General features: G+C 39.5%; 1 protein-coding gene and 1 pseudogene across 5 annotated transcripts in view; one reads left to right on the top strand and one right to left on the bottom strand.

Annotated features, from left to right (window-relative positions):
• The window catches only part of PRICKLE2 (prickle planar cell polarity protein 2), a 365,346-nt gene that overhangs the window by 279,218 nt on the left and 72,766 nt on the right, over positions 1 to 13,362 (top strand). The gene's annotated exons all lie outside the window — the stretch shown is intronic.
• Positions 3,802 to 12,330, bottom strand: LOC116559582 (annotated as a pseudogene).

The following is a 13,362-nucleotide window of genomic DNA, read 5'->3' as shown; positions in this document are numbered from 1 at the left end:
ACTCCTTGGTGATCAAATAGTTTATAATTTCGTTGATCCCCACTTTTCATGATTTTGTATTTGTAAATATGCCTACTTGCCAAGATTTATTTGTAACCCCAAAATCAACACTTGCAGGAGTACTCTCATCATCATTTGCAGACTTTACTTATAATCTCAAAACCAATACTTGCAACATTCACTGCCATTAACAGGCGTACACAGAGGGATAAAAAATTTGAGTTGCCTAGTACATACATGACCAGCTGAGGTAGAATAGCTAACTCTATGCCCTCTCACTCCAGCTCACAAACTGAATAAACAAGTAGTCTATTTAGGGCCACATTTTTGCATCTTATGCTTTGTGTTGGTGATTTCACTGTTTAAAATAGCCCTAAGCATAGTGAAGTGCCATCTAGCATTTCTAAAAGCAAGAAGGCTGTGATGTGCTTTATAGAGCACATATGTATGTTAGATAATCTTCAGGCATGAGTTATAGTGCTGTTGGCCATGAGTTCAATATTAATGAATCAACAATACATATTAAGTAAGTTGCCCTTAAACAGAAACACACATGAAACAAGGTTACGGATTAATTGGTTAACAACAATGTTGGGACCAGAGGCTCATAGGAACCTAGCCCTATATTTCTCCTAGGAGGAATGTTCAGTATTCAGAAATTCAGTGCTGTGACTTTGTAGTATATAACTGCCATGAATAGAGAGAATCACTTGTATTTACCTTTGCAAAATGTAATATCCTGCTCACATAGTCCTCAATTCTTTCCCTGCTGTGGCAGGGATTAAGGCTATTTACAAAAGATTCATTCCCTCTTCTTCCAGGCACAAAGGGGGAATGTGCTTTCTCAGTCCCTTTAAAGTTAGGCATGTCCATGAGACTTGCTTTCACCAATGAAATGTGAACAGAACTCAGGTGCATCATATCCAGAATAAAGCTTTTCACTGCCAGTGTTCAGCTCCAGCCTTCCTTTTTTCTGCTGCCATCATGATGTAGGCATATCTCCATATGGAGCCCCCATTACCTGGGTCTCTGCCTACTTATAGGAGGATACAGTGTGAGACAAAAAACCATCGTATAGATAAGGGTTTAAGATACAGAACACATAAAGAACCCCTACAGTTCAACAAAAAGACAGCTCAATTAAAAAATGACCAAAGGACTTCAGTAAACATTTTTCCAAAGGTGATGTACAGTCAGCTGATAAGCACATGGAAAGATGTCCAACATCATTAGTCATGAATATAATGCCAATCCAAACCACGGTGAGATACTGCTTCACACCTACGAAGATGGTTATAATTTTAACAATTGGAAGATAAATGTTGGTAAGGATGTGGAAAAACTGGAATTTCTGTGTATTGCCGGTGGGAATATAAAATGATACAGCCACTTTGGAACACTGTTTGGCAGTTCCTCTAAAAGGTAAACAGAATTACTATATCATCTAGCAATTTCACTCCTAGTTATATATGCAATGTACTTGAAAACAAAGACTCAAATATAATTGTACACCAATGTTCACTGAAGCATTATTCTCAGTAGTCAAAAGGTAAAAACAACCCAAGTTCTATCAACAGATAAAACGAATAAACAAAATGTGGTATATACATGCAGTGAAATAGTAGCCACAAGCAAAGTTCTGACACAAGCTACAACAGAAATTAGCCTTGGAAACTTTACACTAGGTAAAATAAGCAGACGCAAAGGACCAATGTTGCATGATTCCACGTATGTGAAGTATCTAGACTAGGCACATTCATAGAGACAGCCAGTAAATTAGAGGTTACCAGGGGCTGAGGGGAGGAGAAATGGACAATTATTATTTATGTAGTATAAGATTTGCCATTTTAACCATTGCACATATCACAATAAAAATTTTAATTAAAAAACACTGCAGTGTGAAACTAGTGATATTTTGGTGGTGTTTGAGATATTATGGCATAATCTAGCCCATCCACACCAAACCTTCTTTCCTGTCTGTTTCTCTGTGGCATGATATAATCCCTTGGGGGGTTTATGACTATATGCAATCTATAACCCACAGGCCAAGGTATTACCTTCACTGATATTTTGATGTTTTGGAACAGGAAGGACCAAATTCTCACAATTGTTTCCATGTTTCATTTGAAAGTTAGTAGGCAAGGCAAGTTACTCAGGCTGAAAGCAGCCATGGTAGTAAGAAACATATCCTTTGTAATGTATAAGTGAGTTCCTTGATTTTCATATTTTCTGGTGATTAATCATTTATTTCATGTGCAGAAATGAAACTGCCTTAAATGAGCTGACTTGAAACAAACGCCACCTGTATTTTAAAATAGGTTTCCAACAACGTCCTGTGATCAGCAAGCTCCAGTCTCTTGCAAAAAGAATTCTTTCTTTGGATTGTAGTGTGTTTCATTATGAATCACTTTGTACACTTGAAAACTTGAACTGGTCCTAGAATTTCTTCTGTGTTTGCTTTCTAAATTCTATTCCAACTGGCTTTGCCTAACCCTGTGAAAGTAATACTAATAATAGAGAGGGATAACGGACTAATTATGTTATATGTGAAGTACAGAATCAAAAACAATGATTTAAAACATGCAGAAAAGATACCATGTAGGACACTCCTAAGGACTCCATATAAGGTAGAGATAACTCAAAATTCAGATATTCTTTGGAGACACAGATTGCTAGGTGTCACCCAGTATTAGCATCTCCTCCTTTCTGACTAACAGAACCTGATCGTATTCTGGGCAACAGTATTTCCTGCTGAGGACTATGTTTCCTAGCTTACCTTGCAGCTAGTCCTATCCAAGGGATTATAAATGGGAGATTAGAACTTCTAGTCAATCTCTTTAAATGTCGTTGATCCAACTGCCTCTTACCTTACTCACCTTCTTACCCGGAACATGAATGTGTTGGTTGGGACTCCAGTAGCTATTTTGCAATTTTGAGAATAGATGTCGCTAAAACATGGGATGGTGGGTACAGAAAGATAGGAAGAGACTAGATGCTTCATAGTTTTTATAAAATGCCAACCCAGTCCTGGACCACTATTCTCAGGTCATGATTACTAGTAGCCCAAAGCAATTCTAGTTTCTAGTTTTGTTGTTATTTTTAATAATAATAAAACTGATCTGACGATTATACACAGCCTTATAGTTCACAGTGTATTGTCATTCTTTTGTTACTTTATTTTAAAATGTGTTTATTTTTATTATATTTTATATTGAACACTTCAGCAAAGAAAATAATTATAACAATTCAAAATGCAATTCCTGGATTCATTAAATATCCTATATAATCAGTTACACCAATTAATATCTAGAAATGTATGTAGATGTAATGAACAAAATGGCAAAACTATGAATCTAAGGGAACTTAAAGCTGTGATCCTTGTTAACTTAAAAAAAATCAGTTTCATAAAAATAATTCAAGAAGAAAATTTCAAGACCCTTGATCAGAAGCTTTCAATGCTTGTTGTACCACTTTGATGTAGACAAAGATTCAAGTAAGGCTAAGAAAGAAGAGTATTCTCATTGAAGACATGATCTAAGAAATAGGTTTACTAGTGTTCTATAGAAGCTAACTAGCTAGCCCTCAAGATATTTTCAATAAAGGATTCCTTATACTAGCAACTAACCATGTTTAAAAAACCTTAGCCAGTATTACAAAAATAAAACATTTAGAGTAATATTTATGAATATGTACATAATAGGTTCCTTGCCTTCTACAAATAATCATCTTTGAAATGCTAAAATTGGGTTCCAACTGGGGTTCCTCTCTGGGGTGAGAGGGTGCAGATACACATGGGGTAATCTACTGATTTACCTTCTCAAAATATTCTTTGGAAAGAGTTGGATCTGGCTTGATTGTAGGAGGCTTCAGCGTCCAGTTTGCTGGGCAGACTTCTCCATGGGTTTTTTTTACAAATTGGAATGCCTTCACCAAGCAGAGGGTCTCTTTAGTGCTTTAGCCCACTGGTAGGTCATTGACACTCAAATGCTTGATAACTTCATGGGGATCAATTACGAAGACTCCTCCTAGTGCAAGACAATGACCTTCTAATAGCACACCATAGTCTTGGGAAATGTGTTTAGTTAAATCTGACAAAAATGTGATGTTCATGTGGCCCAAACCACCATTCTTTCTTGGTACATTTATCCAGGCAAGATGGCTAAAGTGGGAATCCACTGAGTCTGCAACAACTTCACAGTTCACTTTGTAAAGTTCATTGTTTTTATCACTAAAAGCAGGAAATTGCTGTGGACACACAAGGTGAAATCCAAAGGATAAAGAAAAGAACCAGATATTTCCCCCTTATAATCATCAAGGCATTGATCTTTGACCTCTCCATTGACAAAGGCTGTACCTTTAAAATAGAGTGACAGCAAGTGCATGAAATGAGCAACTGGTGCCAAAGGCGAATTCTGCTCGACCAGAACCAGACCACAATGTGTTTCTCAAGCATGTTTTTCCTCAGAAGCCGCAGGCCTAAGGACTGCAGAGACGGGATAGTATGCACATGTCAGGCAACTGGAGCCAGGAACAACCTTCCCACAACAGCCACCATCTTCAGTGCATGCAGGAGTCACGTTTTCCTCACTTTCAATCCTCACAACAACTCTATGAGATAAATACAATTAATCTAGTCCTAGAGATAAGGACACTGAAGCCCAGAGAAGGTAGATAACTTGGCCAAAGATGCACACTTAGAATTTGTCACTGTTAGAACTCAAATATTAAACATCAAATGCTCTTTCTTTCTCCTACGCTGTAGGTAAATATGAGTTGATACTGGAATAGTTATCCCAAAAGTGGAGAATCTTTTTTTCTCTATTAAGAACCACTGACCTACCAGAACACAGTTTGATAACAACATGCTAGCATAAAAAAGGAGTTTTATTAAGGTTTGGGTAGGGGTTTTGTTGTTGTTTTTCTTCTTCATGGGGAATTACATGATGTTTAACTCACATTGTCTTTACTTTGAGAAAACAAAACACCTGCCAATACATAAATAATTGTGAGTGTTCATCAGTTCTGTACTATGCCTGGGAGTTTAGAAAGAAAATAGGAAGGGGGAAAAGAAGAGGGTAGTGTAGAGAAAGGGCAAAATTCTGGGGATTTGGGAAAGACTGGCGACAAGAAGAGCTGTGACTACTCTGAAGTATGTGTCAGCTGAGATAGACAACTTGGCTTAATGTGTGATTTGCTGGGACTGTTCAAGACAGTCAGAGTTGGGCAACAGATAAGTTGTCATCATGCTCTTTGAAGTGCTCTTTAGCTGTTTAATCTCCTTTACAGCCCTTCTACTGGTCTTTTTACTTTTTAAAAGAGAATTTGCCAAGGATACTGACCATTTAAGCTTCTGACATTGATGTGCTAGAGCCAGCCTCATACTGCCTTGCAAGAGCCATTTGGTCCATTTTCAGGAATTTTGTAAATCAGTTGTTAAATACAGCCATTATGAAAATTTAGTTATATAAACTTACAGTTAAATGCATTATAATTTTAAAAGATGATAAATACTTGAAATTTATCACTTCCTAATTACATTATCATATTCCACTATTACCTATGCTCTTGAGATGGTTTTGCCCATATATCTGTATGGTGGGAGTACTGTGTCATGGTATGTTATGTGTATCTCTTCCCAGTTCCAAATCCAGTGGCATCACATTGGTAGCTTGAATGTGATCATATTGGGATCACATACCCTGTAGGAACTGGCAAATGCTACAAATCAGTAGCTGACTTATACTTATACCCTCTGCCAAATATAACCTCTTTCCACTTAGGAGTGGTTTCTTATTCATGTGTGTGTTCTTTCCCCACAAGCACTCAACAGTCCCTTCGGCTTATATGTCACAGATAACAGACAAGAATACCACAGAATAGATGGCTTAAACAACAGAAATTTATTTTCTCACAGTTCTGGAGTCCAAAAGCTCAAGATCAAGGTGTTAGCAATGTTGATTTCTGCTGAGGCTTTTTCTTCCTGGCTTGCAGATGGCCTTTTCTCTGTGCATGATGCTGGTTATCTCTTCCTCTCTTCCTCTTCTTACAAGGACCCCAGTCTTATGATCTCATTTAACCTTAATTACCTCCTTAAAGGCCTTACCTTCCAATATAATCACATATAGGGGGTAGGGATTTGACATGTGAATCACAGCGGGTATACAGTTCTGTTTATAACATAGACATTTATGAATTATGCATTAGACTGCTTCAAAGCCAAGAAATCTAGAGCCTTCAGCCTGTGCCTCTCTCTGTGCTAGTTACACGGTATCATTTGAGCCTCTTATTAATGCTTCATGATAGATAGTATTGTCCCCATTTTACGGATGGAGATATTAACTTTCTACAAGAGATAAAGTAACTTGCCCAGCTACATGCAGATGGTGTTAGATCCAGTATTGGAACCCAAACAATCTGACTCCAGAGTCCAAACACATAACCCCTATAGGAAACTGCCATCCTGTTTTTTTTAATAAAAGGCAATCCTGAAAAAACTGTTGTCAAAAAAATTAAGCAACTGTTGGGGGAATTGTTAATAGGGCATATATGCAAATGTGTACACAATCTGCAAAGGATGTTTTGGTAAAATCGGGATGAGGGAGTGTTAAAGTGTAGCTTGAGTAGAAAACGTTCAGACCCCAAGTTCTTCTATTTCTGCAACCTTTTCTTTGAGACAAGATAAAATAAATGTCAGATAATGCTCCACACTAAACGGAAAGTATTTTCTAACTAAACATTAAAGTTTAATATTCTAAATAATAAACTAAGAGGATTGGAAAGAGTGGGCACGCGAGAGCTAACAGGCGCAGAAGCAAAGCAACTCATGTGATTCCGAATTATAGTACTGGCTTAGGGCATAACATAATTATTTTCCTTAATTTGTTCAAACAAAGTTAACTCAACTTGAAAGAAATTCTCTGGCTTCAAATACAAATGGGTGTTGCTTTTGCCGCTTCCTCTGAAATAAACAGTACCTTGACAGTTATTCCATACATCCTATACTTAGCATCTCTTCCACCCACCCGGCAGCACTAATCTTTGGTGAAAATGCAAGTGCTTTGATGAAATGAAAGAGAAGCTTAATGAGTTTTACTCCAGTTCCTCTTGAAACCTCACTTGTGTATTCTCTTGCTGTATGTGTTCATCTAGATCCTCTAATAAGCCAGACAGCTAGAAAGATAAGGTTTGAATACAGCATGCATCCATTCAACAAACACTTACTGAGTACCTAGTACATGCCAGACCCTCTTCTGGGGGTATATAGCAAACGCAGTCCCAAATACTCACATTCTGGAGGGAAGAGAAAGACAATGAACAAGTAGATCATTTGTCAGCACTGATAAGTTCTTTGACAAAAAGCAGATTAAGAGTTTAACAATTTTAGCACTTGGCATTTTGATGGGGATCATCATTTGCTGTGGGGGCTGATCCATGCCTTGTAGGAAGTTTATCAGCGTCCCTGGCCTCTACCAACTGTATATGCCAAGAGCAGCCCCCTCCCCAAGTTGAAATAACAAAAAACATCTTTAGATATAGATGTTGTAAAATATCTCTTGGAGGGTATTGTTACCCCCATTTGAGAAGCAATAGGCTGGAGAATAGGGGATAGAGGTGCTAATTTATTAGGCTAGTCAGGGAAGGCAACCAAGGTGACCACTGAGCAAAGACTGAAAGAAAAGAGGATGACACCATGTAGATACCTGAGGGAAGAACCTTTCAGGCAGAGGGAATGGCTAGTGTAAAGACCATGAGGTGACACAAACAGCAAGGAGGTTGTTGTGAGCAAAAGATATGATCAAAAAGAATATGGTAAGAGACACAGTCAGCCAGATTATAAGGAGGCAGGGTCATAGTGTTACAGTGAAGACTGGCTTTGCATCATAGAGGTATGGGAGATCGTCCAAGGTTGTTTTTTGGGGTTTTGAGTTTTTGGGGGGTTTTTTGCTTTTGAGATAGAATGTCTGTTACCCAGGCTGGAGTGCAATGGCACAACTGCCACTCACTGCAGTCTCAACCTCCCAGGCTCAAGCGATCCTCCCAGCTCAGCCTCCAGAGTAGCTGGGACCACAGGTGTGCACCACCACAGCCTGCCTTTTTTTTTTTTTTTTAATGTTTGTAGAGAAACATGATCTACCTGTTTCCCAGGCCAGTCTCAAATTGCTGGGCTCAGGCAATCATCCTGCCTCAGCCTCCAAATGTGCAGGGATTACAGGCATGAGCCGCTGCACCCAGATCATCCAGGGTTTTGAGCAGAGCAGTGACACACCCTCGTTCATATTCCAATAGAGTTGTTATTGCTGCTAAATGGAGACTCAACTGCAGAGGCACAAAGATGAAAGCTGGGTCCAGCAGCAGCCGCAGCAATAGCTCAGGCAAGCACTTAAGTCATGGCTAGACTGGTCGTTCAGGGGTGGTAGAAAATGACTGGATTCTGCATATGTTTTGAACCTACATTCAATAAGAATTGCTGTTGAATTAGACATCAAGTATGAACAAAAGAAAGGCATCTTTGAAAGATTCTTCTTTGAAAATACTGCAAATGAGCTTTTATTTCTGATTTTGATCCTAATCCCAGGGGAGTTTAACATGATAGAGACATTGTTTAGGCATTAAGCATTAGACTGTTGTTTTCTAAATTGCTTCCTGAGTAAACCAATTAAAATTATAATGTGGGCTCCAGGAGAAAAGGGAAGGAGCCAAACTTGGTACAATTTCACCTCTTAAATGCCACTTAATGGCACTTTTCTCCTATTGCTTGGGTAATGAAATTCTGGTGAATAGATGCAAAACGAACACAGGGACCCTCACGAGCAGCCCATCCCTATTTGCTCACAGCTGTAATGCTACCCGATGGTCCCCCAGGTCCCCATTTGGGAACCACTGTGTACTTTTTTAAAAACCACCACGTGCAGCAAATTCAGGCAACATCTTTCCCTTCTCTGTACAACCTGCCTTCTGAGATGCTCAGGTGCATTTTAGATATTACCTCCCCAAATTGAGGTAGATTAAACAAGATTCCAAGCTTCTCAAACTGCAGGTGAGGGGGAATCATGAAATAAAGGCGCAGTATTCGAATTAGTCCCTGGGTTAAGTTGGATTTTCATAAAACCTTCTGAATGTGTCAGCTCATATCTAACATTACACTTCAGGAGGGTTGGCCTTTACTTTGTGGTTGTGTTTGCCTTTTCCTTAAACTAGTGTTTCTTCTGGTGTGGTGTCAGGTGTTTGTTAAGAATGCACAGTTCTGGCCTCCTTTTCAGCCCAGAGGGATGAAAATGGCAGTTATCTTTTAAAAGGCCTTAGATGACTGTAAAGTATGCTACTGTTTGAAAATCCACTGCTGTATCATTTAGGAATTGCATTTATTCCTAGCAACACAGACTGTATATTAAAAAAACAGTTTATTTCTCTCACTCATAAAAGAAGTTCAGACAGAGGCAATCCAGGGTTGGTCTGGTGGCTCCATAGTATAAAAATAAAAGAATTTTCAAGTTCAGGCTCATAACTTTCTGTCCTGCTATCCTCAGGTTACAGCTTCCATTCCCATTTGTAAGGTACTTCATGGCACAAGGTGGCTGCTGGAGGTCTAGCCATTGCGTTTATATTCTAGACAAGAAGGGGAAAGATGGGGGAATGGGCAAAAAAAAGGTCCTGGCTATCAATTGCCTGGCCTACTTTAAAAGAGCTCTTCCAGAAATCACACCCTTCCATGTCATTGGCCAGAATATATATGGCCACATGTAGCCACTAAGGAGGTGCAGAAATATCATTCTTAGCTGAGTATATTGATGCTGTCAGTAAAATGGAGGTATTCTTGTTAAGGAAGAAAAAAAATAGATATAGGTGGGAAACGTTCTCTGCCAAAACTCCCTTATACCATCATGCCCTGGTGTTGTGGAAAGACTGTGTAATTTGAAGATTTTTCACTTATTGTCAGTTCATTTTGGCTTTATTTGGGAGATGTGTGTTGGTTATGTCCTGAAGAATACCAAAGGAAAATGTGTTCATCATTTCTGTGGTCAGCCATGCAGACCTATTGGGAATCTACTGTATCTGGGGATGGTTTGGTTTTTTTCTTCCTTCTTTCCCATCCATCTGCCAGTCTCTTCAGTCTCTTTATTTCTTGATAAAGGAAAACAGAAGGAGAGAATGGGGAAGTCACGTTCAAAGGTGGCTCTGTCACTTTTTATGTGATATTCAGTCTGTTGAGTGTGAAATACCCACCTCCATGGTGTGGGAAAATTTTATGAAATACTGTATATTAAAACACTTCAAGCCTTAGGGTCACTCAATAAGTCAACAGTTCTTTGACCCCTTCCTTCATTCAGATCACGCTTGTCCAACCCATGCTCCACAGGCCCCATTCAACCCGGGACAGCTTTGAATGCAGCCCAACACAAATTCATAAACTTTCTTAAAACATCATGAGATTTTTGGGGGGATTTTTTTTAAGCTCAGCAGCTATCATTAGTGTTAGTGTATTTTATGTGTGGCCCAAGACAGTTCTTCTTCTTCCAGTGTGGCCCAGGGAAGCCAAAAGATTGTACTCCCCTCCCCATCTAGATGGTAAAGAACAATTGATTCTGAAATCGGTCAAGAAAGTCTAACTTCTTTGTGGGTTCCTGCTCTAAAAAAAATAAGGATGCTTTTGATATGGAAAATGTTGTCACCCAAAAATGTGAGCACTTTGCCCTTAGGATTTCTTGTTCTTGCCAGAGCTGGTGGAATCCCCTGCTGAATCTTATATCTAGATATGGAAGGAGACACTTGAAAAATTGGGTAAGGTCGGCTGGGCATGGTGTCTCACGCCTGTAATCCCAGCACTTTGGGAGGCTGAGGCGGGCGAATCACAAGGTCAAGAGATCAAGACCATCCTGGCCAACATGGTGAAACCCCGTCTCTACTAAAAGTACAAAAAATTAGCCAGGTGTGTTGGTGCATGCCTGTAGTCCCAGCTACTTGGGAGGCTGAGGCCGGAGAATTGCTTGAAACCGGAAAACGGAAGTTGCAGTGAGCTGGGATGGCACCACTGCACTCCAGCCTGGTGACAGAGCGAGACTCTGTCTCAAAAAGAAAAAAATTTTTGGATGAGGTTCAACAAGTTCTCTCTCCTTTTCTGGGCTTCCTAGATTTCTTAAAGAAAATGGGAACCCTACCATTGGCCTGGCAACTGCATAAGGTTGATTGTTGATGGAAAACAGTAGATAGTTCTAAAGCTCAAAGTGTGGTCCCTGGACTAACAGCAGGACCTGAAGAGGAGTTAGAAATGCAAATTATAGGTCCCCACCCCAGGCCTACTAAATTAGAAATTTCTCTTTTAACAAGCCTTCCAGCTGATTCTGATGCAAGCTATAGTTTGAACCATTGCTCTAAATAAAGCATTTTGCACACTTATTTTTAAAAAATCAGCTTACTTTTAGTACGCTTTTCTCCCAAATACAGTCATTGATTCTCCAGCCCCCATCTTTCTGCCCAGGCAGAAATGCTATCAAATGTGCAGTTCCTTCCAACACGCCTCATCTTTCCAGCTGGGCGAGGCTTTGCTTTGTAGACTTTATTTGCGCACTGACTAAAGCACTTGCGATCTGTCTGACATACACCGAAGTTGCTGCCAAACCTTTCCTGTTGCAGAGTTACACCTTAAATAAAAGCCTTCAGCGATTTCATTTTAATAAGCCAGTTATTGTGTTCAAAATGCTTTTGTTTAGGGGAAAAGTAGAGCCAGACACCTTTATCTGGTAATATCTAAATGGAACAAAGTTTCTAGCACATTCAACAGACGTGCTTTTGAAGAAACATGCTCAGTACATACAGGATGAAAAATACGGTTATCAGCATAGTGGGTAATAGCTTGGTAATGATCATCATTGACAAAGTTCTATTGGATTTGCTTATTTACTCTAAAAAAATGAACAAGTGAAACATGTTTGGACTAAAATGAACAATCTGCAGGATTTTCAGGAATTGTGCCAAATTTAATTTTTGTATTGCCAGAAAGTATACTCAGTATTTTCCCATTACCCTTGGTTTGCTTGGCGTTTGTTTTGGGCTATGCAGTAGTTTTATTGCGGAGGATGCCAGAGGAAAATGCAGGCAGCATTCCTGTATCCAGGCAGATAATTCAGGAGAGCTGTTTCTCCCTCACTCCTGTCCATCTGTTAATCCCCTTTGCTTGATGAAACCTTCAAAAGTCCAACATCTAAACACCAGGAGGAGATGCAAAGCTAACATTAGAGGAATGCGTTTTTTACCTGGACTTCTATGGGCTTTGAAGAGGATTGAAAGTCCTGAAAGGACTAACTCATTCTCCTTCCTCAGAGCAAGCCACATCACCTACTATGTGGCATGGGAGCGATTTGGTAGGCTGTTAATTAATATTAACTGATTTATTTTAGAAATGGAGTTTCTTGCTACATAGGTAAGTTCTTAAGTCATCCATCAAATTATTAGTTGCCTTGTGAGAAGATATTCTAACACATTCTATATTTGAGGAATTATTGGAATAATTTTGAGTAGTTATCAGGAGGCTTCAATTATAAAAGGTGACAAAAGATGTCCAGGAAATATAGAGCTGTGTTCCCAAAGAGTAGTCACTGCCTCTGTTGACTTCAGAATTCAGTCTTTAGGATGGATCTCAGCACACTAAGGAACTTATTTACTCCTAAGTTTTTCCAGAGTTCTCTATCACTTCACCTTCACTCAATCATGTTACATTGGGGTTCATCCAGTCTTCAAAGTATTTTGAATGTCTTTAATCTCATTTCTGAATCTGGACGCTGCCTAAGACGGGGTAATCAGGAACCTTCTCTGGGGAACTTGGAATCGAGAAAAGCAAGTCACTCTAGGGCAGGCTGTTGAACTGATGCTATGCAAACTCAAGTACTTTGGGAAACCTTAACCTTTCAGAATGTGAGAAGCAGATATGCAGGAAGAGAGCAGAGGTAAGAGGACACTGGGCTCAGAGAACAGAAACTTGGTACGATCACCTTCCAGTGGCACGTTCTTTTCCTCCATGAGACCCTATTATATACATGGCAAGGTTTCTTACCAAAAAAAAAAAAAAAAGCATACCTTTATAACAATTTGCCATTTTCCCCCTGAAGTCAAACTAGTTTTAATACCATTCTATTCCTTGCAGCCTATTTTTCTTGCTTTGACTAATCTAAGTAGCTTCAGGGTTTGGTCTCACTCTACAAGCCAGCAATGTTGCTACACATCCAAAAGTGGGCCTGATGCAGTGGCTCACACCAGTAACCCCAGCACTTTGGAAGGCCAAGGCAGGAGAATCACTTGAGCCCAGGAGTTCGAGACCAGCCTGGTCAACATGGCAAGACCCTGCCTCTACAAAAAAAATTTGAAAAT

The sequence above is a fragment of the Sapajus apella genome, unplaced genomic scaffold (assembly GCF_009761245.1).
Source record: "Sapajus apella isolate SASKATOON/1434 unplaced genomic scaffold, GSC_monkey_1.0 scaffold23, whole genome shotgun sequence".
NCBI classification, from domain to species: domain Eukaryota; kingdom Metazoa; phylum Chordata; class Mammalia; order Primates; family Cebidae; genus Sapajus; species Sapajus apella.
This window is presented reverse-complemented; position numbering and strand designations above follow the sequence as displayed.